The 15602-nt window shown below is 48.2% G+C and overlaps 1 long non-coding RNA gene across 1 annotated transcript; it reads left to right on the forward strand.

Annotated features, from left to right (window-relative positions):
• The first annotated feature begins 6889 nt into the window (after positions 1–6889).
• Positions 6890–15369, forward strand: LOC144723251 (uncharacterized). Its single transcript, XR_013586141.1, has 4 exons — positions 6890–7163; positions 12066–12131; positions 12826–12920; positions 15197–15369. It is a non-coding gene; the product is annotated as an uncharacterized LOC144723251 (long non-coding RNA).
• Positions 15370–15602: the final 233 nt, after the last annotated feature.

Genomic DNA, 15602 nt, shown 5'->3' on the forward strand with positions numbered 1-15602 from the left:
CATTTTGCAATGAATGTGCGCAGAATAGGATGAACAGGGAGTAGGTTGAAGGGAAGGAATTTGGTAAAACGTAATAATAATGTATAACAGTGTGTTGCTTTAATCTTGCGATACCCCCAAACGCATGACTGAGGATTGTGAATGCACCTTCGCGAGTATGGGCAGCGAGGCAGAGGAGAAATCGCCCCTGCATGTACAGTGGCATTTACTCAGTGGCAGAGCTGGACGGTTATTGAACATAAATGCTCAGCAAAATACAAACCTATTCCTGGTGGTACAGCAACCCACGAAGACCACTCATCCTTGCAGCGTTACACAGCGCTCTGAACACCAATAGAGAGAACAAGCTGCGGTCGGTCTGACCCTTTCTCTCAGTATCAGCGCCTTGATCTAGCAATTGACTGACCATGGATGATGATGATTAGAATACATAGGAAATGTAACTTTCGTTTTCAAGCGGAGACAGTTGACTTGGAGAAGGCTATGCAGGGGTTCGATGAATCACTCAATGTTGTCTGAAACAATCCCACACGGGCGGCCAAGCAGCTCAAATGTTAAGATGTGTATATAATTACTCTTGGATTCTTTCGGTAAAGTCACGTAGAAAGGAAAATAAATAAATAATATAATTTGACGTTTCGATTGCAACACAAGCAACTGGTAGAAAACAAACCTAGTAAACTTAGAAATACAATGCAATACAACACAGTGAGTCGGCTAACACAACAGTCAGTACCTTACCTGGTTGATTACGTTCTTCCAAAGATTGCTAAATTTGAGAGAGACAAAACACAGACACGGAGACACACAGACAGACACACAAGCGGAGAGAGACAACACAGAGATACAGAGAGAGAAACACACAACATTGAATTGTATGTACTGTACTCTTTGGTTCTTTCGGTAAAGTCACGTAGGTTTAAAATAAAATAAATCACGACGTTTTGATCGCAACACAAGCGGTCGTCCTCAGGCGGAAAACATATAATCGAGCAGTGGAACTGCTGAACCAGCGAGAGAGCAGTTTCAACAAGAGGCTATATACGTGGCGATGGTCAAGCAAGCGGGCTCTGAGCTGAAAATAATTATATCCACGGACGCAAGCACCTCAGTTGTGTAAACGGGGGAGATTAGAGAGAGAGATTAGGGAGGGAGATTAGCATGAATGAGCTTCCGTCACCGCATAAGAGTATCATGCCCGCATATGCGCACAACAGCAGTGTTGATGAGAGATTATCACCATTAGAGTGCAATCCAAAGGGCGTGTGAGCCTGAGAGATGCAATCCAAATGACGTGGGAGCCTGATAGATGCAATCCAAAGGGCATGTGAGAGATCTAACAGAGAGTCATATATAGAGAGAGAGACACAGAGAGTCGGAAATAACAGCTGACATTGGCAGGTAGGATGGAAACATCACAGTCAGTTAAGACTTTACCTGGTTAAGAACGTCCTTACAATGATTGCTCAGTTTGTATCCATCTTCTCGGTTGACGTTGTGTCTGTGTTTATATCTCTGGATGGCTTCATGAACACATCTCTGAAGGTAGCTGGTAGGTTTGCAGAGTACCTCCGTCTTAGAAAAATCAATTTCGTGTGAGCCCACAGCGTTAAAACAATGATCAGCAACGGCCGATGTATTGGTCCTACCGTGTTTCAGATCTGCCTTGTGTTCACAAACGCGGTCCGAGACATGTCGCATAGTTTCCCCGATGTAACTGCTGCCACAACCACAACTCAGTTTGTAGACACCAGGGTATTGCATGTCAGGAATCACATCCTTTACAGATTTGTTAAATCGAACCTGGAGCTTGTGTTTGCTCAAGATTTTCTAAACATTTTTGGTGACCCTGCTATGTATGGCAAGGTGATGATTTTGATTGGGTCCTCAGATGGTTCTTTCCCAACGGTTGGGGTGACAGCTTTACGGATTGTGTAGTCTGAATATCCATTCGTCTTGAGAGCACGTGTTCAATCATAAAATAATGAATTGTTTAAATGCATGCCTATACAGGTCACCATACGTCAATGGGGGTAACTTGTGAGCAGCCACATCTATCCCACTATTTAAGGAACGAAACAGGAGGATTTCTTCACAAATATGGCGGCCGCCTGATGATGCTGGTTTTAATTACTGGCGAAACGTCGCACTCAGATTGTAAATGTTGCGGATTTGATCTCCAACACACCGGTGTGCTGTACTAGTAACTAATTGGCATGTTCTTTTTAAGTGACAAACCTTACTAATTGGCTGTGTTGGGTGGTGGCGGGTTTAACGACACATTTATATATATATTTAACCCACAAAACCTGTATTATAGACCAGCCATGTTTGTTTGTTGTAGTACAGGGTTAGACTGATGGCCTTAATCTAAGTTGTCTTGTGGTTGTTGTTGTTGTTTGACTTGCATCCCACTGGGATTTTTGCACACAGCGTTGGTGTACGGTGCTTTTTTCTGCAATGTTTTGCTGTCTTTTCTTGGATTTTCTGTTTGCACTTAGTCACATATTCACTTTAAGATGTTTTTTGTTCATGTTTTTGTTTTTTGTTTGTTGCGGTTGCACCCGATTCAAGAGCCGAATGGCTCACAGGGCTATACCTAATAAATGAACTTGAACTTGAACCACAAGGTCAGTTTGAAGCAAGCTTAGTGGCAATCTGAGCGATCTAGACGATAAAACGTGACGCGTGCACAAGTGGTGCATGTGCAGGCCTCGTCCTGCCCGCACGAGGCTCGCGGTTCATGTATCTGCGTGCACATTGGACTTCTTTTGCACCGTACTCATGGGAGGCACGGGGGGAAGGGCAACAGACTGAACACAAAACGCCAGATATAAAGAAATTATGAGAATAGGTTTTCCCCTTTTTTTCTGGAAACAAAACAGGTGTTAAGATGTTAAAACACCAAACTGAATTATTTTACAAGGAATCATGTCTGCATTAACCATACTTGTGGTCAGAATGCAAACAAAAAACGTACTCTGATAATATATGCATTGTCTTTGAAACTGATTGGTCCAAACCAGAGACAGCTTTTTTTGGAGCCTAGTCTCAAACGGTGTTAGACCAGAGGACGCCAAAAGGCGAACAGCATAAAGACAATGCCACAATCAGAGTAATGAGAGCTCGGGGTGACCATCTACATCATGGGACCTCCTTTGCCAGCAGCAAAATATGAGAATAGGTTTTCCCCTTTTTTTCTGGCAACAAAACAGGTGTTAAGATGTTTAAACACCAAACTGAATTATTTTACAAGGAATCTTGTCTGCATTAACCACAATACTTGTAGTCAGAATGCAATGTTTTCATAGCCAAAAAGCCGCTTCTGTGATGGTGGTATACGCTCCTCGATGAGATGAACACGCGAGGTGACATTGGGGTGTCGAATTGGCGAGATTTTAACGACCTCGTCTGGTATACAGGAGGTCGTGGGTTCAAACCCTAACGCCTTTGGGGGTCGCGCGGATTTTCTTTTATATCCGGGTCGCCTGGGTTTTCCACCCACATTTAGAAACACGCGTTTAATCGTATTTGGCTGCGATACATTTCCACACGATGGGCCACTTCGTTGAGCTATCATTTGTGGCCAGGTGGCGTCTCAAAAAAATAATGACTCTTCTTGGTTCTTTCGGTAAAGTCACGTAGAAGGGAAATAATAAAATAATAAAATAAAACATATTAAAATAATTCTCACGACGTTCCGGCCACAACGCAAGCAGCCGTCCTCAGGTGAAGAACAGGTCTGTCGGAAAGACAGCGTCTCATTCAGACGCTGTCTTTTCACCTGAGGATGGCTGCTTGCGTTGTGGCCGAAAACGTCGTGAGAATTATTGTATAATGTTTTAATTGTATTATTTTATTATTTCCCTTCTACGTGACTTTACCGAAAGAACCAAGAAGATGAATCCCTGCAATCACGAAAGCTTTAAATCGAAAAATAATGACGTTGCTCAGTGGTCCTTACCTGGTAGAATAAATAAAACATCGCTTTGCTTAGAACATGCGTTGGTGACTCAGGAGGGATGCAGGGGGGAGTGGTAACTTCCCGTATTGTGTCTCTGTGCTGTTGTACCCGAACTCACCGGACGGTGAAAAGGAGGGCGCTGGTTTCGATGTGGGATTGCCACTCACCACGAAAGCAAATGTCTCATTCTTAGAGACGATGTCTTCCTCGCTCACCCCACCCCTACCACCCGTCACGTGATGTGTTCGCTCTACGCCCACGGCATTGCGCGCACATCTAATTTCATCTCGGAATGCTTTTTTTTATTTATTCAAATTTTAAAGGGCATCCACAGCTCACCCACTCGGCACACCCACCCCCCCACCCCTCCACCCACCCACCTTGGCGAGTGTCAGTAGTCGCTAAGGAAACTAGGCGACTCAGCACGTCAGTAATACTATGAATACCTACTATCATCACCCAGGAATGTCTGTGGTTAACGCTCATGACGTCACTCCACATAGATCAGCCCCCCTCATTAATATTCATGAGCAGGTGATGTCCTCCAAATGGACCCCCCCCCCCCATTATTATTACCTACGATAATGAGCCCAGAATGTTTGTGTACAACGCTCGTGACGTCACTCCACGACGACCAGCCCCCCTAATTAATAATCTGTGTGTTTGTCTCTCTCTGTGTGTCTCTCTCTTTGTGTATGTGTCTCTCTCTCTGTATGTGTGTCTCTCTCCGAGCTTGCATTCCTTCACACCTGATGACGGTTGCTTGTGTTGCAATCGAAACGTCGTATTCTATTATTTCTTTTCTTTTCTTTTTACGTGACTTTACCGAAAGAACCAAAGAGTCATTCCTGCAGTCACGAAGCTTCAAATCAATCAAATATTTGTTTTACCCTCGAGAGCCAGATTGAGCCAAAGCACTTTTGTTCAGAAAGTGCTGACGCTGCAGCCGCCGCATCTACTGCACATCTGTAAAAAAAAAAGCTTTCTAGCTCATCGGATTCTTCCAGTGTAAATACATATTGCCATTGGACTGTTTATTTGAAAGAAGTGTCCATCCAATGAATGATGAGCTCTGTTAATGATAATAATAGTCACTGCTCACGTGGGGAGGAGGAAAACCGGATCACCAGGAGAAAACCCCACGCGTTTTGCGTGGGTGCGACGCTTGGTGTCGCCGTAGAGACGAAGCAAACATTTTTTGGGTAATTTTTTCTCCCTCCTGATGACGATCGCTTGTGATGTGATTGAAACGTCGTAGTTTATTATTATTATTTTCTCTGAGCCTATCTACGTGACTTTCCGAAAGACCCAAAGAATATGAATTCCTGCAGTCACGAACGCTTAGTCACGAAGTAGTCACGAAGTAAACAGTCTGGCGAAGTTAGACGGAGTGGAGTTCGCCATGGGGTTCATACCCGGTTGGTGGTGGTGGTGTTCGTGCTGGTGGTGGTATTGGTGGTGCTGGTAGTGTTGGTGGTAGTGGCGGTGGTGGTGTTCGTGGTAGTGGTGGTGTGGGTGGTGGTAGTGCCGGTGTTGGTGTTGATAGGGGTGGTAGTGTTGGTGGTAGTGGCGGCGGTGGTGGCGACGGCGGTGGTGGTGGCGGTGTTGATGATGATGGTGTTGGTGGTGTTGGCTACGCTGCACCGAGCTGCCTGTGATCCAGCACCCGTTGTGTGGAAGCAGCAGCGAGGGGTTAGTGGACCACCGCACATATGTTGTGGGACTCCCTTTCCGTGGGTGGGCGAGATGTTAACTCCCTCGCCTGGTACGCAGGAGGTTGTGTGTTCGATCCCGACGCTTGTATCGTGGGGGTTTCTATGTTTCTCGCCCCGTGTCTGTGTGAATTTTTCTCCGCGTCCTCCGGTTTATCCTCCACGTTGAACATCACGCGTTTAGAGATGCTGGCTGCTAATAATGTCCACGTGATAAGCCACTTCGTTGAGCTATCATCTGTGATTGCCAGGTCGCTTTTGAAAAGAGCTACATAGGTCAGTGGGTCTCACCTGGTAAAATAAAATTAGTTTTCATGGTTTATTGTATAGGATGTATATCTGTTTGGATATCTGCATGGATAGTTTTGTCTTTGAAGTGTCGTGGTTTGCGCACTGCGCTACGAACCTAGCGGCCCGAGTTCGAATCTGGCTCACGACCAATAACAAGTGGACCAATACTTGAACCGGGTCCTGGGCCTCCCCGCTAGGTCGACTCAGCCGTAAATGATCACCTGACGCGGTGTATAAAACATTAGCAATTGGGGAAGACAAAGGCGGCCGGGCGTGGTGTTAGCCACGTCGTGTGTGCCGTCGTGCCGACCTTGATAGGTGCTCGCTAACAGCACTTGCCCCAAGGACTACACGTGGTCCCCTGTGTAATTGTGAGTCAAAGCCGTAATTATAATATATATTAGGGTGGGGGACACATTCCCCCCAATATTCAAATATGCTCACAATGTCCCCCCCAATATATTGCTATGAGATAGATTCCTGTTTATATGATTGTGGTTATGGTTGTACTTTATTAATACCTAATCTCTGCCATTACATACAATGACACAAAAAAGGTAAAAAAAGAAAAAAACAAAGCAATGTAATACAATGTACTATTAGACATTATGGTAAAAAATACATCAAACGTCCATCCTATGTATTAGTGAATTGTTTAATATTTTAGGCAGGAAATGGCAGGAAATTAGTTTTCAAATATAGATTTTTTTTTGGGGGGGGGGGACCCCCAGACCCCCTGGAAGATTTAGCCCCCCCCAATGTTGACTCCATCGCTACGGCCTTGTTGTGAGTTATGGGACGCACTTCTCCCCCCCCCCCCGCTGCTATATATGATATCAACGTCCCTGACAGCACTTGCCCCCAAACAGTCCGTTACAGGCTACACGGTGGGGGTGGGGGGGATCGCTGTCTGTGTTGTAGCTGACGGCTTCGTTGTATTAACAGCGAAGGCACGCGCACGCGGGCGATGCCATTGGCCAAGAGTTGGCGTTACCCGTTACTACAGGTGACGACGGTGAGCATCTACGCGAGGGGGGTGGGGGGTGGTCCCCGAGACATCAGCGGTGGCTTCGTCACACTGCTGATCGCCTGCTGGGATAAAGAAGTCCTCCCCTTGCCTCCGACGGTGACATTAAGGACACGGAGACATGCAGGAGGAAATGAACTCGAGGAACGCCTCCGAGATGGTTATGACCGTGAGTATGTTACGTATCCCATACACAGCAATCGTCCCCCAACATAGCGCGTAAGGCTACCTTGGGGAATGTTTATGTATACGTACGACAAAATGCCGAGCGGTAGTGTCGTGGTCGGCGTCTAAACCGGTCCTGGGCCATCTCGCTAGGTCGACTCAGCCTTAAGCGAGTCACGTGGTTCGGTGTATAAAAAAAAGCATGAGCACTCGAGAGACAAATGCGGCCGGTTGTGATCCTGTGTCACAACGCCTCCTCGTGCCAACAGCACTTGCCCCGTGTACCACACGGGCCCCCTTTATCTTTGGTGGGGATGCGTCTTATATTCCGGTCAACGTCTTATAATCTACAGAATCACAGGCGATTCTGCTCACAGCACTTGCGGCATCGCTCCACCACGATTGCTCACACAATGATGGCTCTGCGTATACTCTTCCAAAACGTCTGAGCAGCGTGGAAGAGTAGGCCAATCTGGCCTCGAGCGGGGATTTCTGGCTCCCTCTCGTGGTCTCCCTTCCACCAGCAGCGGTGTGAGCCGGGCAGTTCCTGGGCTGCGCCTTTCGACCCATGTCACCTTTTTGCAATCGTCTACTTGCACGAGAATTCATTGAACGTGGCCTTGTATTTGTTCCGTTGAGCAGAGGGCATTGACGCGTCTCCGGACTTTGTTTCACACGAGGTTCCTGCCCCACCATTAGACGGAAACCGCAGTTCGCTCCAACTCACAGCGGTCATCATGCACAGAGTGCCCTGTCAACCTACTTGCTGCACTTGCCACGTCCCCGAGTGACCTCGCTCTGTATTGTTTGCAATGGGGTCAACTCAATTCGTCATTAAACGAGTATCTGACGAGGTGCGCAAAACATCGGCAATGGGAAAAACAAAAGCGGCCGGGGGTGATGTTAGACACACTCTCCCCCCTCCCGCCCACTGCATGTTCGCCGCTTGCCGGCGTGCGTAGATGCTCGCTAACAGCACTTGACCCAACAGTCTGTTGAGGCTATACTATACGGGGGGGTGTCTTTATTTTTTGTACGATCGACTATGAAGTGAGTGAGTGATTTGATTTGTCGGACGGCCTGCAAGTCGGCGGGTGTTTGTCTCGTTTACGTGGCAGCATTCCTTCGGTGTTTGCTAACGGCGCTTGCCCCGACAGTCCGCCGAGGCTATACGGGTGATGTTTACCTTTTGTGTGTGCACGCGCGCGTGTGTGTACTCTTAAAGGGAGCGGTGGCGTAACGGTTAGCGCTACGCTGCGCTACGAACCCGGCGACCCGAGTTCGATTCCCACTCGCGGCCACTAACACCGGTGACGATTATCTGAACCGATCCTAGGCATCCGCTAGGTCGACTCAGCCTCAAATGAGTACCTGGTGCGGTGCGTAAAAACATCGCCACTCGGGAGACAAAGGCGGCCACGCGTGGTGCTGGCCACCCACCCCCTCGTGCGCTGTGCGGGTCTTCATAGGTGCTCGCTAACGGCACTTTTTTATTTCAGTTTCATTTATTAGGTATAGCCCTGTGAGCCATGCGGCTCTTGACTCGGGTGCAACCGCAACAAACAAAAAACATGAACAAGAAACATCTTAAAGTAACTACACGCAAACAGAAAAATCCAGGAAAAAACAGCAAAGTCTTCAAGAAAAAGCACCGTATATCAACGCTGTGTGCAAAAATCCCAGTGGGATGCAAGTCAAACAATAACAACCATAAGACGATTCAGATGAAAGTTATCAGTCTAACTCTGTACTACAACAAACAAATATGGCTCTTCCAAAACGTTTTTGAAATCACCAAAATAAAGCGATAAAAACAATGGAACAGTGATGATAAGAACTGTGATTCAAATGTAAACAATAAACGATATACATAACATGTACGACCAAACTTTGCAGCGATAGCTATCAGCATGTGTCACTCCATAACAGCAGGAGTATCGGCAGGAGCATCACAATTTTCCAAAACACCTTTAAAGATCAGCACACTATAATCAAAACTCAAGATCATACTTTGCAGCGGTCATCCGGAGCGACGCATTTAATTTCACGCCACTGAATCGCAGCGGCAGCTCGCGGTGTACAACTCCTCTAGAGCAGTTTTTGAGTGAAGATCTCACAGGTAGTGATCCAAGTTGCAGTTTATTGGCGATAGCATTCGAGGCTATACGGGGGATCTTTGTCTTTGTACTCTTTACAGAGTCAACTGCCAGGCCCGGTCACGCTCACCGGAGCGTGGCTGACGGAGTCATCGCGACTCCCAAACAGCCGTTCCCATGGGCACCGCATCGCCCCCTTCCAACGCGCGGATCCGCGTTTCTCTATCGCCATCTAGTGTGCATTTGTCTGGTCAACAACTACATCAACAAACGGCCGCTAAACGTCGTTACCACCACGGCGCTTGTGCCAGGCTAGGTGTATCTTGCGGGTTATCGGGTGAAGTGGGGAAGGCTCCGCTGCTGGACAAAGGAGGTCGCGGGACAGACCCACGTGCTGTTCCCAGGCTAAGTGCAGGAGGTCGCGGGGCAGACCCAGCAGGTGCCATCGGTTGACTGACTGAGATTACAGGTAGATGCACCAACTGTGTCCCCCTAATATTTAAGAGCTTTATAGCTCATCGGATTTCTCCAGTCTCAATTGATACTCCGATTCTGAAATAGACTGATTCTCGAAATACTCGAGAATCAGTCTGTCCGTGGCACGGACAGAGAGGGAGCGCTAGACGTGTATCGTCCACAGCATCGCGAATTGTCACCGTTTGGTTTCCATGATGTGGGGGGGGGGGGGGTTAGATCGCGTAAATCTATGAATGTGTCGTTAAACCCGCCACCACCCGACACAGCCAACTAGTAAGGGTTGTCACGTAAACACAACGTGCCAATTCGTCACGAGTATAGCACTAACCGGTGGGTTGGAGAGCAAATCCACAACATTTAGAATCTGAGTACGACGTTTCACCAGTAATTACAACCGGCTTCATCAAGCGACAGACAGATTTGTGGAGAAATCCTTCTGTTTCGTCCCTTAAATAGAGGGGTAGATGTGATGACATCACTTGTGGGTCCTTCTTGACGAAGTGGGGGGGGGGGGGAGGATTCATGAATGCTTATGAATAGCAATGGTTGACCGGTTGGGTAATTCATATGGTAATCAACATTGATTATGCATGCGCATAAGGAGGATTTATCCACAAATGTGGCTGTCACCTGATGAAGCTAGCTGTAATTATTGGCGAAACGTCGTACTCGGATTGTAAATGTTGTGGTTTTGCTCTCCAACATCCCGGTGTGCTGTACTAGTAACGAATTGGCACGTTCTGTTTACGTGACAAACCTTACTAATGGCTGTGTCGGGTGGTGGCGGGTTTAACGACACGTTTATATATTTACGCGATCTAACTCCCCCCCAAAAACACGTGTAATGGATGATATTGGTCGCGAAAGCCTACGTGTTAAACTGACCGTGCGTTTCGTGACAATGGTAATTATTTACCTAGGTAAGACTCGTTCACTCGCTCACAATAATCTCAGTCATCATTTTTATTTTCAACATGCTTCTGCTGCGTTTTCTCAACACTTTAGGAAGCCGCTGGGAACTGTACGCATTTAAATCGAGATTGAAAACGAATTTATTTAGAACTGTTTGTTTCGTGTGTTTAGTTTGTTGTGCTTACACCCGCACCTCCGATGAACACGTTAAGGTGGGTGGATGGTTAGCTGAGTGGGTGGCTACGTACGGTGCGAAAGAAGTTCAACATACATACATTGTAATGGTTGGCCAAAGCCATTACCGGCAGTTGAAACGATCGGGAACGTTTCGTCTGTTTCAATCTCCACCACCCGCCTGACCTCCCTGTACACCCAGCAGAATATAAATGGGCTACACCACAGGTGATACGTCCATGGGGTAGCTTCCACCACCTCCAAGACGTCTAATCAGCGTGGAGTCGTAGACCCAATACCCTCAAGAGCCCCCTTGAGTGAAGGACCCTTCTGCCAGTATTGTCGCGAGCTAGATATTGCAGCGCTGCGCCTTGATCTCAGAATTCGAATATTTATTGGCGCTGCAGGAGGAATCCGATGAGCTATGAAGCTCTTTTTCACAGATTTCCAGTCGGAGCTTGTAAGAAGGTTACAACAACAGACAATACAAAGACCACGATAGGAGTGCAACGTACAAGAAAAGTAAACAAATGTCTTCATTCAGATACAAATAAAACATCCACATTCTACCAGGCAAAGCCCAATGAGCCGTTAACTATTTTTTCAGAAGCGAGCTGGCCACAAATGATAGCCACTCAACGAAGTGGTTTATCATTTGGACATTTTTCGCAGCAAAATAATCTAAATAATAGTGTCACGTACGACTCGAAAGTAATTCTACATAGATACATACAACTGATAAGCTATGGCAAACGGCGCATTCTTCATGCAAAAAAATCCACAGGTAACCGATACAAAAACAATCCGACATTGATGTACATATGTCATTAGTTTCAAATCCTTTCGTCATGTTGGTGACAACCCTGATGGCGTTTTTCGCCGGTGAGACTCCTCTTATCTCGGTCTCTCTTGAGATCCTCACCTGGGTTAGATGCAACTAAAACTACATCCTCAATTAGTTCTTTGGGTAAAGTCACGTAGTTAGAAATAAAATAAAACAAATCACGACGTTTCGATCGCAACAAAAGCGGTCGCCATCACAACACAAGAGGTCGTCATCATGATGACGACCGCTTGTGTTGCGATCGAAACGTCGTGATTTGTTTTATTTTATTTTTTATTTCTACCCACGTGACTTTACCGAAAGAACCAAAGAGTATAGGATTCCTGCAGTCACGAAAGCTTCACATCAAGATTAAAACTACATCGTCGGCACGCTCCGTCTGTGTGCGGGTGCGCGCGTGCAGGCAAATCTCCAGCTGCAGCAGCTACAGGAGAAAATCCACGCGGTGTCGGAGCGAGCAATGGAGAGGCATATCCTTCACTCGACCATGCCGAGGCTTCTTCTTCTTCTAATTACGCTGGACCACATGGGGGAAATCTCGCCGAGTCTCATGGCCCTTAATTAATCATGACTCAATTTCAGGATGGTCCTGGCAAGTGAAGCAGATCGTACCTATTATTGTCTTGCTTGTTTGTTATTATGACTCATACACCCGCCCGCAGTGTTAATCAGGGCGGCCCGCTGGTTTCGAACCGTGAACCTCTGCAGCAAGAGGCGACGAACGTCGCTACCACCAGGCTACGTCACCACCACTTATCGTTGCAGAGGGTTGCAGTTCGTAAGCCTCGGCCACTCTGGTAAATACTGGTGGGTGTATTTATTAACTGCAAATATAAACTCAACATGTTCGTCCATAGCACTTGCCCTAATGAGGTTACACTGCTGCTGCTGCTGGTAATGGTCATATTGCTGTTGATGATGATGTTGATGATGCTGATGTTGATGGTGATGTTGATGATATTGATGCTGATGGTGATGATGATGCTGATGGTGATGATGCTGATGGTGATGATGATGTTGATGATGCTGATGTTGATGGTGATGATGATGTTGATGATGCTGATGTTGATGGTGATGATGATGTTGCTGATGCTGATGGTGATGGTGATGATGATGATGATGTTGCTGATGGTGATGATGCGGATGACCTTAACGCCGTGGCACTGGGAGCGGCCAACTTGGAGCTGGGGCTGATCGAGAGGAGCGTGGGGGAGCTCCTCGAGAGAGCGGGGCACGAGACGCTCCCGGGGGAGGCAAGGTGAGGGGCACCCTGCATCCTGCACCCGGCACCCTAGACCCTGCACCCAGCACACAGCACCCAGACCCTGCACACTGCACCCTGCATCCTGCACTCTGCACCCTGCACACTGCACCCAGCACCCAGCACCCAGACCCTGCACACTGCACCCTGCATCCTGCACTCTGCACCCTGCACACTGCACCCAGCACCCAGCACCCAGACCCTGCACCCTGCATCCTGCAATCTGCACCCTGCATCCTGCACCCTGCACCCTAGACCCTGCACCCAGCACACAGCACCCAGACCCTGCACACTGCACCCTGCATCCTGCACTCTGCACCCTGCACACTGCACCCAGCACCCAGCACCCAGACCCTGCACCCTGCACCTTGCATCCTGCAATCTGCACCCTGCATCCTGCACCCTGCACCCTAGACCCTGCACCCAGCACCCAGCACTCAGACCCTGCACACTGCACCCTGCATCCTGCACTCTGCACCCTGCACACTGCACCCTGCGCCCTGCACCCTGCACACTGCACCCTAGACCCTGCACCCTGCACCCACCACCCTGCACCATGTGGGCAAGGGAATTCCAGACAATGAGGGCAGCAGAGTAGAAGGTGCGACCTCCCACTGAGGAAAGATAAACGTTGGGTTTCCGTGAGTCTATGGGTCTCTGTGCGAGCCATATGGGTCTCTACGTGGGAAAGTCCTGATGAAGCCACTGCCAGCGCATTAAATTGAAGTGGCTCAGGATCGGTTCATGCGGCGAACCACAGTGGCGAGATGTTAACTACCTCGCCGAGTATACAGCAGGTCGTGGATCCCATCCCGACCCTGACGTCCAGCTTTTTTGGAGTTTGCGTGTCTCTCTCCACATGGTTGCGTGGATTTTTCTCCGGATCCTCCGGGTTTTCCGTCCACGTTTAGATAACACGCGTTCAGAGCATTTGGCTTCTATAAATGTTCACGTGATAAGCCAATTCATTGGACTATCATTTGTGGTCAGGTCACTTCTGAAAAAAAGTTATATAGCCCAGTGAGCCTGACCTGATGAAATAAATAAAAAAATAGTTTCGTTTATAGTTTTATATCACTCACCACCGATGCAAAGCCGCGGCCGGGAATCGAACTCAGGTAGGGAGATTCGTAGTGAAGTGCGCTAACCGCTGCGCCACCGCTCCCACCCGGTGCCGCCCCCCCCCACCACCTCCTATCCCCAGCTGAGCGCTTCTCCCCGTTTGGCTGCATCGTTCATCATCGTTCATGGTTCACGAGGGAGCTGAGCGCGTTAATTGATGGCACGTGACTAATGCAGATAATTAAGCGGGGGGGCCCATCCCCCCCATCCACCTCCATCTCTTCACTCATCCAACGATGTTTACCTTTTTGCTTGGTGGGGCGGGGGGGGGGGGAGATACAACGAGACATTAGACGCGACATATTTTAATGGACTGGGGGATACAAAGGCGGCTTGGAGTGGTGCCAAACACACTACACCTCCCTCCCCGCACCCTGCACACCACATCGAGTATCCGCCACTTCTCGTCTTGTCCGTGGCTACCGGTCCAGTGGAGCCATGTGACATGTTGAGCGGGGAGTTGAATGAAAACTGTGCACTGAGCTATTGCTGCTTTGGGAATCTTTCGTGCCATTATCAAAGCATGGACAAAAATAATAGGAAGTTGGCTTGAACAATTAGAATAGGAAGTTGGCTTGGACAAATAGAATAGGTTTTACCCTGACTGACAATAAAACAGGAGGTGTTAAGATGTTTAAATGCCCTTGCTTTGTCGTTGTAATATTCACCTTCTGGCGTTGTTCTCTGGTCGCACACTCGTGGTGCGACAATGACGTAGCTCTGGTGGAGGCCAATCAGTTGCAAAGACAACGCATACATGATCAGACCATGGTCGTTTGCGTGTACTTTGTGTGGTTAATACAGTACTTGATGCCTTGGACATTTTATCAATTTCGTGTTTTCACATCTCAAAACCTCCCAGTTGTATTGCCAGAAAGGGTACAACATAGTCTGCTTGTTCATACCCCCCCCCCCCCTATTATTATTAATGCATTGCGTAAAAACAACTTGGGATGCTGCCACGGCGGTGCTAAGGTCAGCTAAGGTCATCTCAGGTCATCTCAGGTCAGCACACCGGCCTTTGCAGGTGCCCCTCGCTTAGCAACACTTTGCCCCAGCAGTCTGTTGAAGGCTAAGGGTAAAACGTATTCTTATTGTTCCATAAGCTGTTGCTTTTTGTTGTTGGTTGTTGTTGTTGTTGTCGTTTTCAGATTCGCGACTTCGAGCGAATGACTCGGAGGGTGGGTGTGGAGATGGGGGATGTCTGGGGAGGAGGTGCCAGACAAGAAGCTGCTGCTGGTCGAGAGACGCTGCGATGAGACGCGTACTTGGTGTGTTTGTGTGTGTGCGGGAGGTCAGAACCCAATGGTGTGGGGTTTAGCGGGGAGTTACAGGGGGTGGAGTGATGGGGGGCAGGGGCTGGTACAGGAAATGGTGGGGGGGGGGGGGCTGTGTGTGCTACTGTCAGGTCTCCCGAACTCAGGTTTTTTGTGTGAGCAGCAATCATGTTTTTGGTGTGTATGTTGAACTTATTCTTGCCCACCGTATGTAGCCGCCCACCCAATCACCCACCACCCACCCACCCATCACCCACCTAACCGTGTTAATAGGAGGTGC

Source organism: Lampetra planeri, chromosome 17 (assembly GCF_965212315.1).
Source record: "Lampetra planeri chromosome 17, kcLamPlan1.2.h2, whole genome shotgun sequence".
Taxonomy (NCBI): domain Eukaryota; kingdom Metazoa; phylum Chordata; class Hyperoartia; order Petromyzontiformes; family Petromyzontidae; genus Lampetra; species Lampetra planeri.